We start from the raw sequence: 18,507 nt of genomic DNA on the forward strand, positions 1-18,507 counted from the left end.
TGGCAGCCGATGGAGCACAGCAGTGGGCAAGGCTCAGCTGAGCTGAGCGAGTTTCAGCAGGCACGGCACTGACTGCTCCTCACTGCCTGGAGGTGAGGCAAAAAGTAAGAGAGCAAGTCTGTCTTTGTTTCTGCTTGCTGGGAAGATGTTCTTCCAGCCAGGAGTGCTTCTGCATGTCCTTGCTGTGCACTGTCCACATGGCTGCTATGGACGAGGGGGTGACTGCCTTATTCCCACAGGATCCAGCACCACTGGGGTGTATGTGATATAAATGGTATAAATGGTAGTGATATTCACGATCAGGCTGGTGAATAACAAGTCACCAGCTATCTGCCATCTGCTCACCAGGTCATGGCTATGCTCCTTCAAGAGGCAGAAACACTCTTGGTCTCCATCCCTCCCAGAGTGACTGCTGATGACATTTATTCAGGTCACGACTTTCTCAGTGGTCCTAGGAGACCTGAAAGGCAAAGCTCTCAAACAAAAGCCTTGGTGGCCTTTTGAAAAACTCATCTCTCTGTTTCCCTGCTCAAAGTAGGAGAGGGAAAAAAATCCCCCTTTACTGAAGTTGTTATGCAATGTGTCAGTTGCAGCACAGAGGAGATGGGCCAGCTTCCCTCTCTGCGCCGCAGTGATTTGACTAATTACTTCTATCTGCTCCAGCAGAGGAGCAGCCTCCTCCAGCCTTTCCGCTGGGTGAGCCCTGTCTGTCAGCAGCAGAGAAGTGAGAAGTGAAGGGAAACAGCGTCCTTCTGCTTTGAGTGGTGGCATTTTGTCTGTTCCTTACTCCTGCTGGGTGGCAGGTCCCAAAATCGAGCTCAGTGAAACACTGGGGCCTCAAAAGTCAAGACTGGGTAGAGTGCTCATTCTGGGGCTGTCACACAGGTGTTCACCTCCTCCCAACAGCCACAGGGGCCCATTTTACACCAGCCCATGTCCCCCTGTCCCCTGGGCTCTGTGGCTGCTGGGGGACAGGACAAGGAGGATGCACAGCACATCCCTTTGTGGTGCTCCCAGCCATCCCCAGGGTTTAGGCATGGAGCAGCCATCAGGCTTCAAGGGAAACAATATGGAGTTTTAAGGCAGTATTTTCTTTCAGCTTACATCTGATGAGTTCTTATGAAGGATTTGGGGGCTGAAGGGTCACAGGTCCCACTCCAAAGCACCATCCAAAACATCTGGACAGAAGGTGAGGACAGGGACATGCTAGGGGCTTCTTCCAGCGCTTCCAAAATGCTGCAGTCTCCTCTGAGCTGCTAAACAGGTCCCAGGGCTTCCACAGCTGTTAACTGGAGGTGAATGTTATTAAAGTATATTAGAAGAAAAAGGCAGCCGCATATACAAACTGATTATATTTTTACACTTGTTTAAAATACAACTCTGATTTTTAATTATAGTGGATCAAAAGAAAGAACCACATTAATCCAATGTAATCACGTGCAAGTTGAGTTGATAACAACATGTATTTAATTGGCAGTAAGCTCAGGCAATGGTAAATACAAATGAAAAGCACTGACACATTCTGAAGACTAATTAATATGACAGACTGCTAGCAAATGCATTGTTTATTAATACTAATTTCCAATGACTGGTTCAACACTATTTTGTTGCCACAATCCCCAGTGCTGTGTCCATCAATGCATGATATTTAAAAGGAAAATTAAATATTCTTTATTTTAAGAAGGAACAAAGAAGTTCAAAGATAATTAAATTGTGCATTTCAAATACCAAGTTGCAGATAAAGAGCTTTAAAATACAGGGTTTTTCTCTTTCCCCTTGATATGTGTATATAATTCACATTAATGTGCTACATCAGTGACAGAAGACACATCTTTCTCTGCACATTTAATGCAGTTAAAAAATGGACATTTTTTTCAGGGCTGACACAACTTGCAGTGAAATAAACAGAAGGATTGCCCTCAGGACCCTGCCAAAGCCCAGCAACTCATTGGAAGAATTTCCCTTGACTCCCATGGACTCTCAATCATATTCTAAGCTTTTCAGATCAGGACCTGTTATTTTCTTTTTTCATCCTTAGCAAGTACCTAGCAGAAATGAAGGCCATTAATTCAGGTAACATCTTTTAAATAGTGTCCTGAAAGTTTGCTAAGGCTTTCCAGAGATTCGTGTGCATTAAAATTCTCCTACCTGACTGCACCACCTTCCAGAGCTGGTTATGGACTGTAATGGCACGTATTTGTCACACCTTGTTACAGCCTTGGTCAATAGAATAATGGAATAATCAATCATCTATATTTTAGAGTGAGACAAAATAAATACAGTGCATAATAGTCAATCAGGTCTTCACCAAGGAAAAGTTGAACAATTACAGTGGTTGTCAGTGGTAAACTGCCTATGATAAGTATGCAAACATTGACCCCAAGTGTTACACTGAGAACATGGAAATTAAAACCATCTATCTTACTTGATTCAAAGTCTCCCAGATAACAAGGGTGGTATTTAAGGAAAACCTCAGCTGGACTCGGATTGCTTCTTTCTGTTAGATTAGAATTAAATTCAGTCAAAATTTAGAAAATACTGGTTTAATTAAAGATACTTCACTAGCTCATAAATTATACATCGTCTGTCCTGTTGCAAAGTGTAAGTTTGATATTAAGTGTCAGAGCTGCAGAGGATTCCTAAAGGTTAGTTCACATTTATGTGCTGTATAAGCAGACTTTTGGTAAGGAAGGAGTAATTATTGAAGTTCCCAAATTGCTACCCCAGTCTGCTCAGCAAGTGCAATCTCCCAGATTTCAGCAAAAGCAGTGTTTTCTTCAGAGGCTTAGTACTAATATGCAAAATAAGATGGTCAAAAGAGACCTTGGCCAAAAGCAGACATTGGCATGGAATCAAGCATGAAATATTAATAGATAATCATCTAGAAACTAATTACAAAATGTAAAAAGTCCAGCTATCTTGCACAGACCACTGCTAGGAAGAATGTTTCGGTTTCATTAGCACAGCAGCAGAAGGAGAATCCTTGCAAAGTGGTTTTCTGAGCTTTCTACTGCTCATACCAATGCACATCTATGCTCGATAAAGCAATATTCATTTAAATTAGCAGCATAAAAAAACTAACCTAACAATGAAGGTAATAACTCACTAAAATATATTTGTCCTGGTTTCAGCTGGTATAGAGTCAATTTTCTTCTCGGTAGCTGGTACAGCGCTGTGCTTTGGATTTAGGAGGAGAATAATGTCAATAATGCAGTGATGTTTAACTGTTGCTAAGCAGTGCCTACTCTAAAGCAGGGACTTCTCAGTGTCCCATGCTCTGGCAGTGAGCAGGTGCATGAGGAGCTGGGAGGGAGCACGGCTGGGACAGCTGTCCTGACCTGGCCAAGGGGATATTCCATATGCTCAGTGTATTAACTGGGGGAAGCTGCTGATTGATGCTTGGGGACAGGCTGAGCATCCATCTGTGGGTGCTGAGAGATTGTACTGTGAATCACTTGGAATAATATCATCCTGGTTTTTATTCCACTCTCTATTTTCTCTTCATGATAACAACAACAACAGTAACATGTTATTGTTATTATTATTGTTGTTGTTAATATTGCTATTATACTTTATTTTCATTATTAAACTGTTCTTATCTCAACACACGAGTTTTAACTTTTTTCCAGGTCTTCTCCCCATCGCACTTGGGAAGGCAGGGAGTGAACAAGTGATTGTGAGGTTCTTACTTGCCAGCTGGGATTAAACTATGCCAATACTGTAGATACAAATAAGAAAACAAAACAAAACAAAACAAAGAAATACTGAGAGCAATGCCTTCCTAGAAATGCTGGATTCCAGAGCACACTATTGGGTCATCTCTAGAAACAGACCAAAATGAAATGGCTGCTTATATAAAGGTGGGATTCTTGATGACTAGCTTTGATCTCTAAATCTCATCTTAAAATGCACTTGGTTCAAACAAATCAAAATTAAATTTAATGGAAAGTAGCCGGACTCAGATTTAAGCATGAGTCCAAAAAGCCATCCCTGAAATCTCCATCCTCCATCAGCAATAGTGCCAAACTCTCCTGCCATCATCTCCACACCAGGAGTTGGTTTTGCCAGCACACAGGGCTGTGGCAGCCCTTCCCCTTCCTAACTGCAAGGCCAGGTTACAAAAGGCAGCCTTACCCTGAGTGGAGTTAACTCATGCCTTTAATGTCAAGCTTACACCCCAGCTGTGCCCTGCCCATATCCACTGTGGTGAGCAAAGGGGATCAGCCATATCCACCATCAATGTCTCTGCTGAAAAGGCTGCCACACTGCAAAGGCTGCCATTGCAGCCCAAAAGTAACAAAGGCCCTGACAAACACTCCCTTTGAGAGTGGGGCTGCCCTGGGTGACAGAGCCTCAGCAGCTTGTCACCAGGAACAGCAGCATTTTCAACCAAGATGCCTCCAACACACACTGGCTAAAGCTTGGCACTGAGGCAGTGAGTAGCAGATGCCCATCAGTGCTGAGGAACACTGCTGGAGATGAAGATGGGAGAGGTGAACTCTCAGGCTCCAGGGGATTTGGAGGATAACTAGAGACATTACTGATTTGCAGCATTGCTGAGAGGCTCCCTTGCTGCTAGGCAGCGCTGGCACTCAGCAAGATGAGACCCTCCATGCAAAGAGTGTCTGGGATTGCCTGAACCACCATTGAGGACGCACATCAGTGCATCCTGGAATGGTTAGAAAAGCTCCTTAGATATTGACCCAGCAATTAGCAGGCTGCTGTGTCAGAACAGGGAGCAAAGCCCTCGGTGCAGCTCTCAGCTGCATCTATAACATTGTGGAACTTTGCAGAGCCACAGAAAATCCCTCTGAGATGGTTTCAAAAACCCAGAGCTGATTATTCAGATAATCCATGATGAGGTAACCTCTGATATCATCAGAAAGGGTGCAAGGCACTGTCACACGAAGGAGAGAGATGGGAAGGATGTGAACTCTATTTAAGCAATCCCACAGTGAAACAGTTTGCAGAGAGTGCACAACTCACTGACAGCTCTCTGTGAGCGGCTCCTTTGATTGCACTGCTCTGTGAAGGAGCACTTGTCACTTTTTATTGAAGGAGAGGGAAAGAAAGCAAAGCAGTTTGTTGCCAGGAGAAAAGATGCCACTCACTTTAAGTTAAAATATAGAGAGTTGCAATGCCCTGGCTGCTGGTGATCGTGGACCAGCAGAAGTGTGAAGGAAGTATCAATGCAGAGCAAGAAAAAGAAAACAGCGAGAGACTAAAGCAAGCACGGAGCAGGGAGGGATGAGGCTCAGACTCCCTGTTTTGTAGCTGGAAATGCCTGACCATGCATGGCAGGAAAACAGCAGCTGTATGCCCTTTAAAACCAGCAGCTCCCATCAGGCTGAGTCGGGATGCTCTTCCCATGACTCCTGTACCCAAACACCTGTGAGACACCTGGACTGGTATAAAACCCAGCCTCAGAATGACCCACTGCAGAGGAGCTTTTAAATCCTCTCTAATAAAAGTGCAGTGGGTTGTTTTGCATTGCCATACTGTGGCTGGTCCCTCCTTACAGCATTATCCTCACCCAGCAGGTGATGAGCTCTAATCGTAATGGGGAAGAGCACAGCTTGTCCTGCAGCCTCTGCCTTCCCACATCAGCAAGCTCAGTGAAATCCACCTTGCAGAGCTAGAAATCCCTCGCCCCAAAGCAAGAGTATTAAAGCTTTGTGATTGTATCTCTGTAACCCAGCAAGCAGAGGAAAACAACCTGGAAAAGGTACAAAAGCTCAACGGGAGCAGCCCCTTCCCTCCCATCATTTGTCAGGATTCTGCTTGTTCAAGATAGTAATCAGCAAACAGAAAACCCTGCACAAAGAGGCTCCAGTGGAGAAAGTCCAATTTCCCCTCAGCCTCTAGTGCTTCTGCTGAGAGTTACTGTGGAATATTAAAAGGCACAAGAGATGACAGAAGTAACTGCAAAGATGGAGGAAATGACTGTGCAGATATAGAAGAGAACAAAAATGTAAGGCAATATTACAGTGTCCTGAGCACCACAAGGCAAAGAATTTCCCACTGGAACTGGGAAATCTGCTATTAAACAGCTGGATCCTGCAGACTAACCAATTTACTTCCACCTTTTTTTTACTTATAGCAAAGCAGAAAATATTAATAGGTACAGTTTTCCTAAATTCAGCTTCATCTTTGCCCTATTTGTCAACACAACTGGTGCAATTTCTGGCAAGACTCTTAGACTGTACTTCCTCACCCTCACTTTGTGAGGTGTTTTGCAATTCCAGCTATTGGTCCAACGGCAGAGGCTCCAATACCTTGTCCCAGCTCCCAGGTTTTAAGGATCATATTCCTGGGCAATATAAGGGTCTGGAGCACAAGTCTGATGTGGAGTAACTGAGGGAACTGGAGATCTTTAGCCTGGAGGAGAAGAGGTTTAGGAGAGATTTTATCCCTCTCTCAAAGGAGGCTGTAACCAGGTAGGGTTTCAGCTCTTCTCCTAAGTAAACAGCAACAAGACAAGATGAAATTTCCTCATGCTGTGCTGGGTGGGTGTTAGCCTGGATATCTGGAGCTTGAGAATCTCTGCTCAGGTGCCTGGAACACCTCCTCCCTCTCCTTCTTCCCCGACCTTGCTGTCTGCAGAGCTGTTTGTCTCACAGATGCTCCCTCCTCACTCCAGCTGCAATCCTGCAGGGATTTGGTTTTTTCTGCCCTTATTAAACTTGTTGTCCCAGAGGTACTGCCACCATCCACCACCACTGATGGGCTCAGCCTTGGCCAGTGGCAGATCTGATCTCTATCAGACACTGGGGAAGCTTCTGGCAGCTTCTCACAGAAGCCACCCTTGTAACCCCCCTGCTATCAAAACCATGACACACAAACCTGATACGATTGCATGATTGTAAGATTCTAAGTGTAGAAATCACAAGTGGTGTATCTGTCCTGAACTGTTGATGGATAAAGTCACTAAAATCCCATATCCATTCGCTTTAGAGGCATTAAAACACAATTAACTTTTCGTGCTGCAATGGAGGGAAAAGCAGAGGGGCTGATTTTTCTTTTCCTGTGAGCACAGGGGCTCACACAGATTCCACTGAGGGGTGCTGCTAATGCCAGTGTGTGTCTGATGGCAGCACACAGCCATCCATCCCAGCAGCAGAGAGCAATTGCTAAGGAACTACACACACATTTGGCAACAGGCGATACCAATGTCACCTTCCAAACAGGCAACCAGGGCATGCAGGAGCAAACACAAGAACAGCCTTTTCCCTGGAAGCAGAGGAAGGCAGTGGCTCCAAGTCCTGCAGTACTGGGTTGTCATCTGGACCTGGCTGCATTTCCCTGAGACTCACTTCTCTTCATCTCAGCTCTAGCTGGGACAGGTGGCATATGGACATCTTCATGCTCCTGGCTGCCTTGCCAGAGGTCACAGCTTTCCATTCCCCTGGCAAGCTGGGGGTGGTTCCTGGAAGCATTGTGGACTCTTCCCATCCTATCTGCCTTTGGAGCTCATTAGCTCTCTGCTGTGCACTGACTTTGTGTGGAAGGACTCCAGGAGCGACCCTGCCAGCTTCAGAACCGTGGGATATTTTCCTTCAGTAAAACCCCAATTTCTGTACAGAGCTACGGCACACCACAGGCACCAAGCCCCGGGAGCACCCCGTGTGCCAGCAATGAATATGGGATAAGGCACCCTCAGAAGTGTCAAACACAGCATGGCAGCAGGGCCATGGTGTGTGGGGACAGGCCAGCCTTGGGGACAGGCCACTCAGAGCCCTGGGGACACACAGCCAGAGCCAGAGCTGGCCCGGGGCACCTGGGGAGCACCGGGTGTGCCCGAGCTGATTCAGCATCTCTGCTGTGTGAGGAAGTGAAAAGGCTTTTCTGCTGTCTTTTGAGGTTGTTTTTTTCTTTTGTTTTTAAGAGAGAAGACTGCAGATCTTGTCTGTCCCGGGAAATACGTTATAAAACTGCAATTTGCCTGTCTTGGCTCTTTCACCCTAGCATTGACCCTAAAGATGAACTCCCACGAACAAGTCTAATCCTGTTTTTCATGTTTCCCCAGGCTAATGAATATTTATGAATTGTTTCTCTAGAGCCAAAGCATGGCCCTTACAACCGGCCATGATAGTTCAATTTGTTTGCTTGCCAATTCTTCGAATTGTTTTTTTGTTGTTGTTCTTTTTGAAACTTAGAGGAAAAAAGGAATCTCATTCCCAGTTGGCTCTTATCAAAGCATGTGGGGTTTTTGTTTAGTTGTTGGGTTTTTTTTTTAACTCAGCTGGTGCTTGGAGACTTTCCAATAGGCTTGAATGATTAATGTGGTGTCACTGACTTGTTTTGTGTTTGTATTAACAAAAAAAAAATAAAAAAGCACACAATTCATGTTTTCCAAAGAGCCAGTTAGATATCTCTGATTGACCATGCCATGTAAGTTTTAAATTGTTCTTTGTATGCACAAAATGTATCGTGAAAAGGAAGCATTTCCACAGAGATAAATGGAAAACTCAAGGTTAGAGACATAGGAAAATACCACCTCTCAGCAAGCTGTGCATTAGACTATAATCATTGCAAAGCCAGGTCTTAATATCTTAGATTTATTTAAGGGAAAAGATTTGTTCTTTTGCCTGCTATTTATTTAGCTAGTCTAAATTCAGTTTGAATAGCAAAACAGCTTTCCCAGTTTAGCTGCATTATCAAGTCAAGGTCATTCCCCTCAGAGAAAGATCAAGATCCTCTATAAGGAAGAAAAAAAATAAATTACTCTCCCCCTGATTGATCTACTGAACATCATTAGCAAAGGGTAAGAGATATCTAAACATGCTCTGTAGTCCACTGACGTGCATGGTGCTTTTTTAGTGTGAAACAGAAGGAAGTTATGCAATTACCTTGAGGGAAAAAACTGTTCCTTTAGTGGTGTTTGGAAATAAAACAGAGTTGTGAATGGGGGTATCCTGAAGGACTCCTACAAGCTGCATGTTTGTGAGTCAATAAGGTGGTGAAGAAATGCAGCTCTGTAGATTTGCATTATGTGCCTCTTCACAGGTGAGAGTTCAGCCTTTTCTAATGCTTTTCATCCAATGTTATAATAATATCTATAGAGGTTTGATAGCACTTAATAGCATGTATTCCTTTAGAAATAATAACTGTTTGTGCATAAACTCGTTAGATTAAGCTGTGCCATTGTAACACTATGGCTCAGACACTGCTTGGCAAAGCACACGAGCTATACTCAGCAAGGGGAAATTTCACACCAGCCAATATATACTGCATCATAAACCCCCAAACAATAAAAGTTAGCACACTAATTTTTGTTATTTTATCCTTCTGTCAGAGGAAAAAAAAAAGGTCATTTGAAAGCTTGAGAGTGAAGGGCAGCCTTTCCCAAATCGTTTTGCTGCAAGGAGACAGACCATTACCAGGGATCCAGAAATGGTTCCAGGGGTTGAAATTACTCACAACATGTTAAGGGGGGGGCTTTTCCACGTGCTCAGAACTCCCCAGGGTGTGGAGGGTGGGTTCTGCTGCAGCAGCCTGGCCAGGGGACAGTGCTCCCCATCCAGGGGCACTGGGGGATCTCCAGGGCAGGAGCATTTATTTGATTTATTTGAGCAAGAGCAGACACAGCTGAGCCCCACAGAGGCAAGGGACCATGAACTGTGGTCAGGGCATTGCTGCAAATTCAGCAATGGGAAAGAATGCAGGGGAGGCTTGCTGGGGTGCCCTGAGGAGGTGACACTGCTGGAGTGATTTTACTGGCTGGACCCCCAGCCTAGCCTGTGCAGGAGCCCTGGGCTGCCTTCCCTGGAGCACCCAGGCACAGTTCAGGGCCTTCAGAGCATCTCCCTGCCATGCAAGCACACGTGTGTGTACAGACAGAGATGTACACACACCTCAGTCCCTGGCAGCTTCATCAGCCAGACCTCAAAACTCTCTGTTGGGAGGACACCTAGCAAAGGTCTGGGAGGGCTCAGTTAGTTTTGAATTGTAACTCATTTTTAACAATTTTAAGTGTAAATAGTGATTGATATGAAAAGAGCCTTTTTATCTACAGAGAGCTCCAAGATCCAGGTGACTCAGCACCTCTGGAGGAGTGGAGGTGCTCTTGGTGTCTCCACCACACTCCCAGGCATGTTGGTGGAGCAGGGATCTGGTCTCAGAGCAGCTCAAGGCTTTGAGGAAAGTCTCCTCTGCCTCCCTGCCTGGCCACTGCCCAAGCTAAGGACAGAACAACCCTCCTATGGCTTGTAATTAAAGAAAATAACAATTTTTTTGTCAGCTCACCTGGATCACTGATACCCCATTTCATAGATTGCAGCTCTCCACACCCACATTCTCCCTGCTAGTAAAGATGAAGCAGTGAGCTCACACTACCCATGGCTGGAGGAGATACCCAAAGTGGGAGTTATGATAACCAGAACCCAAATCTTAATGAACCATTAAGGAAAAACATTGCAGAAAGCCCCATGAGATCCATGCAGGTTCCTTGGGCACACGCATCAGGCAGCTCTAGCAGCACATTGCTGGTTATCATTGCTGTAAATCAAAGCAGAATTAGCATAATTTTTCAGGTCTGGGGTTTGTTTTTACTCAGGTCATAAACAAGCTGATAACACTGGGGGTTTTTTACACCACATTGTAATTGTGTTGGCAGCCTAATTTTCAACACTGTGCTCACCTGTGCTCAGTCACAACCGTGTTAATGCCAACTTTCTTCGAAAGAAAACCAAATTGTTCCAGGAGCAAATCTGAATTCAGTGATATTTCTGTCAATCCAGTGGGCTGCCTTTCCTTCTGCATTCCTTAGGAGACAATCACTGCCTGCTGGGACTTTATGCATAGATTGCTAACTTGCTGTGCATATGCTGATGCAAAGAATGAGCTTTGTAATTTAAATAACAGACTATGGAATTGAAGATAGACACACACGGTCATTCACCCAGCAGCAGAAAACTGACAGAGAAGGCTCCAGCAGGAAGGTTATATATTGCTTTTTCAGGGGACAGATACACAGCCTGCAGCCATGGATATCTCTTTGATGACACCATATTGAAAATAAAGCAGATCCCCCCAAAACAGAAGGGTTTGCACAGTATCCTGCTCAGAGCAGAGACCTCCTGACCTGTCCTGCTCACTCTCATTCCACCTGGCTGGATCTTCAGTCCAACTCTGATGCAAAGTGGAGATGTTCCTTCTTGCTAGGAGATCGGAGAAATGAAGTGGGCTTTGGTAAAATGCTGGTGGGGGCTCCGTGGATCCTAAGAAGGGCAGCTGGAGAAGAGCCATCAGCTCAGGCATGACAGCACCTCTCTGCCAGGCAGTGTCACACCCCCAACACTTCCTGCATCATCAGGGGGCTCCCTCAGCTTCCAAACGGAGCCTTGTTCCCCTGGACACCCTGATTTACATCCAGGCACAGGCTGACCCACTGGTGCTGTGTCCCACAGTCCCCCTGTGAGCATCCTGGGAACCCACAGCTGGACCAGTGCATGGGGAGAATCAGCCCTGTGCAAAACAGGGTCCTGCTGCAGAAGCTCTGGGAGACCCCACGGGCAGCACAGAGCCAGGAGAGCCCTCCTGGGCATGGATGGGGCTCCCAGGAAGCACAAGAGGTGGACATGAACATGGGAACATTACAGAGCTGGGCCTGGCAAGAATTCATCTTGCAGAGCAAGTCAAGGGCTCTGCAGACAATAAAAATGACAGCAAGAATACAGAAAATAACCATAAATACCTGTTCAGGTAAAATAAACCTCCCTAATCTGGTATGTCTCATTTCCCTAACAACAAAGTCTTTGTTTTGTTTTGGTTTTTTTAAAGTTCATAAATACCTTTTCTTTTTGAAAAGAAACAAAGTCTCTGTCAAGGCCTTTAATCATCGAATCAGTACAAACAATATTATAATACATTAGACTTGGAAATTATAACCTGTGATTATGCATCAACTAATTAAATTAGTACTGACAGTTTTCAAAGTGTGGGAGAAAAAGGCAAAATACATCCCTTGTTTTGAGGGATGATTTTTCTCGGAAGAAGTGAAGACAGACAAGCTGTAAGTGCTTTCTATCTGGGAATGAGGATTCACAAAGCAAACCCCCACACCTGAAACACAACCTCTGCTAATGCTTGCCAGGCAGCCCATTTCACTAGTGGGAGATAAAGCTGGTCAGCAGTGAGGAATTAGCCACAATTTAAAGTCCTGCTTATAATGAAACCCAAGGAGTTTGCCCTAGAAAAGATCAGGTACAGCTGCTGGGCCACTGAGCAGGAGCCACCAGCCTTCTGGAAACAGATTTTCATTGCTGAGGAAGATGAAAGCCTTTACTTGGCTGAGAAACAGCATAAAAACAATTCATAAATGGGATTAAGACAGAGTGTATTTATGCATAAGTAGCATTAATAGCCTTTTGAGGGTTCTTCTAATAATTTAAGGTTGCTATGCAACACACAGGTCCAAACATGATTCCAGCAGCAGCAGCTGAGCAGATCTTCTGCTGGCTTTTATAGGAGCTGGAGTGACCCTGCACAGACACTGCTGGCTCCCCCAGCTGCTCAGTGCCAACTGGGGCTGAAATGCAGCATAAGCATCCCAATCACTGCTGCTGATGCTGTTTGGGTTTTGCCTTTTTTTTAATGTTCTCTGTATTCTTCACACGTGTATTTGTAGCTCTGCAGCCTATTGTATTAGTGGCTAATATTCTTAGTACTTGTCCATGGCCTTTCCCTAGGCAGAAAGACAAATTCCAGAGCTCCAAGCCTCAGGAGGCACAATGCCCTTATCTTATCTTGGTTCTTCCTGGGACACAAGGACAAGAACAACTCTCTGAGATTCATTTTCATGGACAAAGTACAGCTAGTGCTGAGGGGGGCTCCAGAGAAGGAGGTTGAGCTGGGGGGGGGGCAATTGCATCACCATTTGTCCTCCTAATTGGTGCTTTTTATAATTATGCTAGTTTCCTAAAGCCTATAAAGAGGCACTTACCCCTGGGTGGGGGGATTTTGTGGACCAAACTGATCTCGAGTTTCATTTCCAGGTTGAGAAAAAGGCAACACTGCAAATAGCCATGTTTCAATTCCAGGGAATAATAGCAGTTGTGGAAACAGAAACGCCTCTCAGTCCAAACTCGTGCCACGTGCAACACTTGTCAACCTGTCAAGATGTTACTTTATATAAATGAGCTTAATTTACATGTTAATAACAGTAAAAACCATGGTGGGAGAGGGGACTGAGGGGAAAGTAGGGAAGCGACTTCCATTTGAAACCTTGTCAGAAATAGGAATTTTGCAATATTTCAATGAGCTCAAAATAAAATCCATCCATTAAGCCTACTTGCATTTCATGTCTGGACTCTCCAGTTGCACACCAGCTTTTCATCTTCTGGAAAGTCTTGCAGGTGGCAAGAGTTTGAAAGCTTCAATTGAATGGTTGTATGCAGACACATTCCCATGATAACTGAGCTTGGGGTGAATATATGGAGAGAATTGGGAGCAGCAAAGCCAGTCAGCTCAGTGTTTATATGAGAGGAGAGCTGGGGGAGGAGGGGAATCAAATAGCTAATATCCATCAGTTTGAAAAATCAGTTTGCAGTGCAAATGGTAGCAGCCAACAGTCTCAGCCATCCCACATTGTCACAGGTCATTTTGGTTTAGCTGCCCATCCATGGCACAGCAAAACCAGCAAAGCTTGCAGGATCAGTCCAAAATTCAGTTTAGGAGACAGCAGAAAACAGTATTTTCTGTATTTAATTACTTTGTAATAATGGCCTGTGTGATCGTTTCAGCATTTGTGTTTGCCTGATTGAAGTAAAATTAAGGTTTTTTTCTGATCCTTTGTATTTGGCCATATCACATCCTTGCAAAAATGCCTCATCAATTCATTTGTGCATGAGAGGACAGATAGAGCATCCTTCCCAAAGGGCCCCTCCTAGCACAGAGGTGACCTGGAAAGTGACAATTAAAAGAGAACTCATGCAGGGCTTGTAGCCCCTCTACAGCAGCACACATTTAGAAAAGTGTGGGCAGAGGCCCCTCTTGTTCCCTCTCCCCTTCCCCAGCCCTCCTGGTCGTGTGTTTTCAGAAGTGCTGCAGCCCCAGAGTGGATTTCCAGAGGTGCTGCTGAGCACAGCCAGGGATGAGGCCAGAGATCCCTTTCCTCTCCCCAGAGCTCTCACCTGGGTTTTGAGGATGTGTAGATCCATCAGGTGTAAAACATTCAACTTTTAGAGCCACGGAAGCAAACTTTCTGTCCTCTAACACATATCAGATAAACAAACCCCTTGTAGAAAAAGTACAACCAGTGCTAGAAAAAGTCCTGCAGCCAGCAAGTATCTCCTGCATATTTTATCCTATAATCCACTGCACTAATACTTAACCACCACACCAAGCAGGTGGAAGTTTGAGGGCCATTGAGCACTGTGAATTTTCCCAATGCATCACAATTACCAAAACACCTGTGCTAAATAACTTTGCGCTGAGCCACTGTGAAAATTCAGAGAGTGCTCAATAGCCCTTGAAATTTCTCATTTCTAACTGGCAGCAGAGTGGCTGAGTGCTCACACATCACACAGCAGCACAGCACACACGGACACTGGATCAGGACCTCGGAAAGGCCCTTTTCTCCTCGGCAGGATGTTTTGCCATCCCTGTGATTTTCAGGCTGCTCCTACTTTGTCTCTGCAATTACACTCACTTGGAGCTGCTGAACTTGTGTGTGAGCAGACTCTAAACACAGCCAAGCTCCCCAGCTCCCCTGTCCCTCCTCCCCAGCACACCTGCCTGTCTCAGGAGTTCCCTTTTCTTCTTGCAGAGCCAGGGCAGATGCCGAGTTAAAGGCAGAAAAACCCCGTGGCCATGGCAGACTTAAACCCAGCTCAGGAATGGCCTCTCCATGCTGCCCATCCCCTTTCCTTGCAGACACCAGAGAGGGATTAAGGGCTCAGCTTCCCTTTGGACACAGCAGCAGCTGAGGACAAGCTCAGCCCTGTTCTGCCCAGAGCAGGGCAAGGCTCAGTGGATGGCCAGAAGCTCTTCAGCTGTGGTAGAAGACATGAAAGGCTGCACAAGCCCCTGCTGCACCCAGCTGGAAAAGAGGACAAGAACAAATTGGAGGGGTTTCTGCAGGCAAAAGCAAGAAGAATGGGAGACTGATAAACCTCCCTTACAGTGGAGAACTACAGATATTCAATCCATTTAATCTGTCCCTGGGAAGGCTAAGAGGTGACTCGAGAGTGGTCAGCAAAAACCTTCACAGAGAGAGGAGTAATAAGAAGAGGCTCTTTAATCTGGCAGACAAAGGCATCTTGAGATCCAGTGGCTGAAAACCAAAGGCATTTCTACAGAGAAATAAAAGTGTTCTTGGTCCAGAATAATTAAAGTAATTAATTAATCAGTGGAACAATTTACCTGAGGATGAGACAGATTCTCTGTCACTTCAGCTCTTCAGATGGGACCTCTGTGGGACATCTGAACTCCACCTGGGCATCTGGGTTTTGAAGACTGGAGGGGCAAGGGGAAGTCTTGCAGGAAAAATTGCAGGTGTGGGCTCTTGGGGGCTCCTTCTGCATGTCATCAGATGTCCCTGGAGCCCTACAGAGCAGGGCTGTGTCCTCTCTCTGCCCCTTTGCTGCCCGAGAAGAGCAGAAGAGCTGCTCAGGGATGGAGGCTGAGCATGGCCCCATGTCCCAGTGCTGCCATTCCCACCGAGGGCTCTGAACTACCCAAAGCACAGCCTGGCATGCTGGGCTGGCCTTTCCACATCCTGGGTGCTCACCAGCCACTTCCAGCTCACCTGGGGGACTGCACAGCCTCAGCTTCTCTGTACAGCTCCACCACTTAACTTGTAAAATGTTGCCATGATAACGAAGTTGAACTTCTACAGCAAATCTGTTGATACAAGTATAAACCTAATTTTCAGGGTTGCTTATCTCATTGCTAGAAGGTTCACTGCATCTCTAGCAACTTCCAGCTGAAATCCAGATTATTTTTCAAGAGATGAATTTTTAGAAGCCTTAGGCTTTTATGTTACTTCTTGTATTTTAGAAAAGACATATTTTGGGGCCCTTGGCACAAATAGGAAGTGAATTTCAATAGTCTCAATTTAAATGTGTTTTAGAGTTACTGATGTTTAAATATTATTATCTTTGCTACATTAGCATAAGAATGTTGGGACAAAATCCCAATTTTCTCATGTGGTTTTCTAGTAATTAATACTCTAGACACTTCTGATTATAAAATTATACAAACACATCAAATACTAAGTAAAATAATTTAAAAACCCAAACTAACAAAAGAGAAAGGAGCATATCACATACACACAAACAGGGACAGGCACAACATCCCCCTTTGCCTAAGAGATCTATTACACACAGACTCATCCAAACAAGGGGCAAAAGAACCACAAACACCAAGCTCTGGAAAAGTAACTTCCTGCTTAATCCCCAGTTAATGAGGCTGCCTGGCACATTCCCATCTCCACAAAAGCAGCTGGAAAATCCCAAGGCCCCCTGACAGTCAATTCACAGCGTGCACCACAGCCCGTGAGCCCCAGCTGAACTCAGATGCCACCGATGAGCCCCCACTCTGTGCTGGATCCTGCAGGGCAGCACAGGCACCTCCTCAGGGCACACTCAGCCTGCTGGGCTCCAGCAGCCTCTCCACGAGCTGGGCTTTGCCCTGCATCACTCTCCAGTGGCCACAGGCACCTGTTGAATTGGCTCTTGCTCTCTGCCACTGCCCATCCACTCACAACAGGACTGTGTGACCTCAGTGCTGCTCCACAAGTTGTCAAACAACTGCCTGGGCAATAAAACAATTTGCATTTTCCATGTATTTTGGTATATTTCTTGTAAGTTAATAACAAAAAACAAACATTACATTGCTCTGAGTACATAAAAGGCTTATTTCACTGATTACCCAGGCTTTAATTTTCTGTAGCAACTCTAAATGGGTGGTATTAGGGTGCAATTAGCCATCCAATAGTCACAGTATTGCAGCCAAGGACCATTGTACGCTGTCCACAAGTCTCATGACTTCACTGTGATGCACTGAGAAGGACTAATCAAAGTCCCATTATAATTATAACAAATCAAATGGCCTGCATCATTAGGTCAATGTCGACAAAAGTGACTCTCAGATGTCTGTGCTGGAAGGTTTACACAGATGCTGTTCTCTCTGCAGCTAGCAAGAGACCACTCTGACTGTCACTGGAAGGTTGTTTGCTTTGTAATAGGCACCTGAGTTTTATTTGGCTGGCTTCTAAATTATTCTCCCCTCCTTTCTGATTAGGAGAGCTTTCATATCTTACACAGAGAGCTCTCAGGCTCTTTGTTCTTTCGGAATTCTTTTCTAATTTAAAAAAATAAGAAAACCACACAAAAAACCCCTCACATCTGCAAACAGAAATGCAGGAAGACAGCCAAAAACCAGATCCTGAGCATTGCCATTTAGCTATGGCTGTATTTCACATGGGCCTGCACACATCTTGTACAAAGGCAGACCCCCTTATGCTCCCTGTCCCCTGGAAGTAGGAAGCACACACGCTCCATCCATAATTAATGGCCCAGCTTTTCCAGAAGTACTAACAACTGCATCTGTTCCTGTCTGCTGAGGGTTTGACCCTCAAGGTTTAGCTTCACCAGACTAATGCTCTGCCTGCAAAGTAGCCACCTAGGACACACTGGAGCCAGGCTTTATCACCTGATCCCAGATGGATCCAAGCCAGCAGCAAACATAACCACACTTGTCCTCTGAAATCAACGCTGGCTTTGGCACCCATTTCGAGGGCAGTGAGCTTGGCCTCCGACACACAGGATTCCAAGTGCTTAGGATTGGGACTAAGAACCTCCTGAAGCCTCAAGCAAGCTGGGAGCCCTTGGCACTCCTGCCAAACTGAATTACTGCATGATTGCAAGCCCTTGCACTGCCCAGAGGACAGACACTCCACAGTACTGCACCAGGCAGCCAGCACTTCAGCTCTCAGCAGGGCAGCAGGGATGCTCCTGGCAGGCAGGTTGCTGCTAAAAGGCATCAAAAGCCACCTGGAAATGGGCTGATTGGTTTTATTGGCTTGTTACCTGGGCCATGGAGTGAGATATGCCCTGAGTATATTTGTTCTGCTGAGGTAACCTGAAAGAAAGCCTCTCCAAAGCAGGCTCTCTACTGCCAGAGGACTGATTCCAGTGAGCTTTTGATTTTCAAGGGAACACAAATATTTTGTCTAGTGCAGACCTGACCTGAAAACAACTCTCCATTCCTTTTTCTTGTGGCTTTTATTTGTGCTTCTCTTCACCCAGCAAGACACTCCCCTCTTGTGCCCCCTTGAGAGGCTTCTCAACAAGAAAAATATAAGTTTGAGCCCACCAGAAGGCATCAAAGGCTCTGGGTGTGCCCTAGGAGAGCCTCCCATGCCAGGGCCTTCCCTAGCTGGGGGCCCAAGTGTTGCATGGCCATATTCTTCGGTCAAAACAAAGCATTCTGCAGAGGAGAAATGCCTGAAAATAACACGCACAACTGTAGAAATTAAATTTCTTTGTCAAATGGGTACAAAAG

At 45.5% G+C, this 18,507-nt stretch overlaps 1 long non-coding RNA gene across 6 annotated transcripts in view; it reads right to left on the reverse strand.

Annotated features, from left to right (window-relative positions):
- The window catches only part of LOC106851190 (uncharacterized), a 61,937-nt gene that overhangs the window by 22,599 nt on the left and 20,831 nt on the right, over positions 1 to 18,507 (reverse strand). For 4 of the 6 annotated variants that reach the window (XR_015806020.1, XR_015806021.1, XR_015806015.1 and 1 more), the window contains one exon: positions 1,105 to 1,289. This is a non-coding gene — a long non-coding RNA (uncharacterized LOC106851190). The other 2 variants (XR_015806019.1, XR_015806018.1) reach the window with 2 other exon arrangements.

This window comes from Sturnus vulgaris, chromosome 11, assembly GCF_052056855.1.
Source record: "Sturnus vulgaris isolate bStuVul1 chromosome 11, bStuVul1.hap1, whole genome shotgun sequence".
Classification (NCBI taxonomy): Eukaryota; Metazoa; Chordata; class Aves; order Passeriformes; family Sturnidae; genus Sturnus; species Sturnus vulgaris.